The sequence below is a fragment of the Silene latifolia genome, chromosome X (genome assembly GCF_048544455.1).
Source record: "Silene latifolia isolate original U9 population chromosome X, ASM4854445v1, whole genome shotgun sequence".
NCBI classification, from domain to species: domain Eukaryota; kingdom Viridiplantae; phylum Streptophyta; class Magnoliopsida; order Caryophyllales; family Caryophyllaceae; genus Silene; species Silene latifolia.
This window is the reverse complement of record NC_133537.1, coordinates 63,096,147-63,100,271: the sequence shown is the minus strand read 5'-3', so window position 1 is coordinate 63,100,271 and position 4,125 is coordinate 63,096,147. Positions and strand designations below refer to the sequence as shown.

At 36.9% G+C, this 4,125-nt stretch overlaps 1 non-coding gene across 1 annotated transcript; it reads right to left on the bottom strand.

Moving 5' to 3' along the window:
• Positions 1-391: 391 nt before the first annotated feature.
• LOC141625729 (small nucleolar RNA R71) lies at positions 392-498 on the bottom strand. The gene has a single exon (XR_012535494.1). It is a non-coding gene; the product is annotated as a small nucleolar RNA R71 (small nucleolar RNA).
• Positions 499-4,125: the final 3,627 nt, after the last annotated feature.

Here is a 4,125-nt window from a genome sequence, read left to right as displayed (position 1 = left end):
CAGTTCCTACGGTGATCAGTATGCATACATTAGCAAGCCATTTCGAGCCTACTTTGGCTTCCATCCCTAAAGGATTCAAGCTATCACTGATAAAGGTGCTTTTGAGATTCGTCCATCTTATATCAACTTAGTGGAATGAAATTTATTTGGAGGGGGAGCTAATAAAGACCTTGCGAAACATATGGAGAAATTCACTGACTACTGCTATTCTATCCCTTTAACTGTCGAGGTGACTTAAGATCAGGTTAAACAGGTGCTCTTTCCTTTCTCCTTTAGAGATGGTATTGCGGAGTGGTTGCAAGATTTAGATACGGAGGATCATGGGGTTACTGACTGGAATACTTTAGCTCTTGCATTCTACTAGAGATACTTTCCACTGCAGAAGACCAATGCATTAAAAAGTCAAATCACTAGCTTCAAGCAAAGTTCCACTGAAGATTTCAATGAGGCATGGGTTCGCTTCAAGAGATTAGTCTGTTCAGTCCCCCATCATGGTTTTCAAAAGTGGTTTCCTTGCAACTAGTTTTACAATGGGTGATATGATGATCATCGAGCTTTGCTAGATTCTTCTGTTAATGGGAGGTTCCGGGACAATACTAATGATGATAATACATGGAAGTTGATAGATCAAATATCTACCCATACTGTTAAGTATGGTAACCCAGAGGTAGTACAAGAGGCGGTGGATCAGATAATGGCGTTGCGACGCAGCTGGAAGCATTAACTGCCCAAATTGCTGAGACGAAGACTACCCAATCTTTGGGTAATAAGCAGGTAGTTCATGCTATGGTTCAGCAAGAGGAGCCTTGTGCACGATGTAGAATGGATGGTCATGGTGCAGCTGAGGGTTTGAGCACAATAAAGCAGGTTAATGCCTTTTAGTCTTTCAGGCAAGGTACACCTTTATCTAATTTTTACAATGAAAGAACGAAGGAGCATCCTTTCTGTAGATACCCGTATCCGTCGATATTGGAATTTATAGAGAACCCGACAAATACCCGATGATGATAGGACACATGTATTCTTTAGTTGTCATTGTCATTATTTGGGTTCGTTTTACGATGTAGAATGGGCGTCGTCGATGAAGTATTTTATTAATTTAAATGATATTTAAATTAATGTTTTTTTTAGTGAGTTCATTTTATTATTTTAAATGATATTTAAATTATGGTTTTTTAGGTGAATTCAATTTATTTTATTTTATTTTGAATTTATTTTCCCAAGTTTATTTTATTGAAAATAAAATAAATAATTGATTTGAAAAATCATTTTACGAATATATTTGATTTGAAAAATCATTTATTTTAATGTGTTAATTGATTTGAAAAATCGATTTTAAAAGCGAAGAAAACTCGTTTTAGAAGCATGTTTTTGAGCTCGATTTTAGCTCGGTTTTTGGGCCCGTTTTCTTTACGACTTGGCACGAATCTCGAGTACACTAACCAACCTAGACCAATACCCATCCACCCCAGTTCGAACCCCCTATCCACGGCCCAAAATTCCATCCCAAATCGTCCCCAACAGCCCGCATATACACGAGCAGCCCCCCTGTTTTGGCAGCTCAATCCCGAGCCCAAAACCCGCTCCAAATACCACCAAAACCCGTACCCATTAACCCTAACCCATACCCTAGTATCCTACCCATATTACCCTAGCTTAATCACCAAGAAAACCCCCCTCAAACCCTCACAAAAGCTGCTGGACAGCAGCTATGCGTGAGCAGGCCCGACTTCCTCTCCCTCTCTTTTACCCTACTTTAACTCCTTATAAATACCACCCCTTCACCATACATTGATTCCTCTAAGTTCTACATACATACTACCTTCACTCACAAGCTTTAAACCTCAGAAACAAACCCTAATTGCCTCTCAAAAACCTTCCACAAAACCGACATCCAAACTGAAACAGTTTGTGTGTCCTCTTCGAAAAATAATTCGTTCCTCCTTCAAACCTCCATCAAAACTCGAGTTTCTTGTTCCTAATTAACCATATAACATCCATATACACATTAGACAAAGATTTACGAGCCAAATTGCCCTTGAGAGTACACGAAATCCTCGAAAAACAGTGTTATACACTCTGTTTTTGTGATTTGTTCTGTCTGTCCAATTCTGTTTGTGCTCGTTTTTCATGCCCAATAACTCAAAACGAGCAGGGGTTGCTTTAAGATCTCTGTTCTCCTCTCTTTCTAGTTTTCAAAACATCTTTTAAATCGAATTTTCATCGTGAAACGAGGGAGAAATCGCTGTTTGAAAGTTCTTTGTCGGTTCGATAAAAACGCGTGTTTGCTTTGTTTCTTCGTCGACGACGGCCTCTCGAGATAAAATCTACCATCGATTACGACCCAAGACGGTGTCAACGATACATGTAGGTTGAGGGTGCATCAAATCCTCCTCTTTCTCTTTTTTTTTTTTATTTCGTTTTTATGTTTGTTCTTTTATAGTTTGTTTTGTTTGTTTATCGCTTTTTATTTATCGTTTAAATTAACTATGAAACTAGTTTAGTCCGAGTATGAGTTAAAGTACCACCATGAACACCCGCGTTGACTTGAGATGGGAAAAGAAACCGCTACATCAGTCGGTCGTACACCCCCGTCTCATTTACATATCCTCGTGTTCAAGGTAGGGCATAAATAAAACGAATTCCTAACTTCGCTCCTCGCTTTTGACCCTTTGTTTGTCTCGGCCAATTCGACCCACCTTAGGACCCGTTGCATGTTAGTATGACCTCTGATTGTTGACATATGACTTATTTAGACGACATTCGATCATTTAAATAACCTAATTAGACACATTAGGGTACATCGACATAGCTTTAAAAACCGATTAACAATTACAGAACTTAATTGAATTCATCTTCCCTTTCACTAATTTTCTCGCTAGCATGGAAGTGCGTGCTTAACACCTTTCCATTTGCACTCGTTGATTTATTTAGAATTGTACCTAACCTAGTTCGTATTTATTTAATTCAATTTGTAATTAATTAACCTTTAATTTGTTTTATTTATTTCTAATGTTTTAAAAGTCGTTTTAATTATCTTTTATGGTTCAAAATCTGTAAATTTAATTTAATGAATTTTTTCGTAATTTATTTTACTGATTTCGTAATTAAAACATAATTAACTTTGCTTTTCTACAAAAACCGTGCCTTGCACGGGTCTGTCTGACTTCTGATCCGTGCACTGCACGGGTCTGCCAGTTTTAGTTTCTTTTCTTCTTTTGTTTCTTTAATTGTTTACTAATCCTATTTTAATAAATATGGATTGGTGAATAATTTTAATAAGTTGGGTTCAATTTAATTAATAAGTTGTACCTAATTTATTTCAAGCCTTTGTACTTATTTATTTTAATTTAATTAGTTTAATTCTAATCTAATTTGTTTATTAACTAATAATTCGGCTAACATCTTTAATTAGTCTAACTTAGCTTTAGCTTTTTTGTTTACATTTGTTTTGTTTATTAAGACTTAATAGTTTAAGTTGTATTTTGTTAGTTTGTATTGTAATCTGAGTCAAAGTAATTACGATAGTTGTTGTAATTAGATTGAGTTGTAATTTATTTCTCGTTGTGTCGGCATGAAATGCCCGGGTTGTAATAGGATAGATCCCAATGGCTCCCCCATTCCTCCTAAGCCGTGTTTGCGCATCTTTTATTTCAAATCAACCAACATGCTAAAACAACTTTGACAAAGTTAGTATTCATGCATTAAACGACATAGAAATTGTTGTCACATGTTAGGGTTTTAAAACGATGTTTGCATATCATATATCGCAGTAGCTATGACCTTGTTTGAAATTCGACACTTGACTTAGTAGAGGCCGTTATCGACGGGCGGGGTTAGGTGTCCTTATGGGCTTCCTAACACGTACCCTCACCCCTTACTCAAGATCTATGGTTTGTGGATCCGTCTAAATACCATTGGATTACGAGAGTCATTCAAATCGAGTGATATAGGGTACAAGTCTTTATCTTTAATCACTCGTAGTCGATTGGCTTTATGCTTTTCGATGAAAGGTGTAAAGTTGACTTGAACGGTTCCAAGTTCCCAAAAAACTTGGTGGCGACTCTAATATGTCTTAATTCGATTCGAAAGAACCTCGAGTCGATTATGCCTAGTGTGGATCCC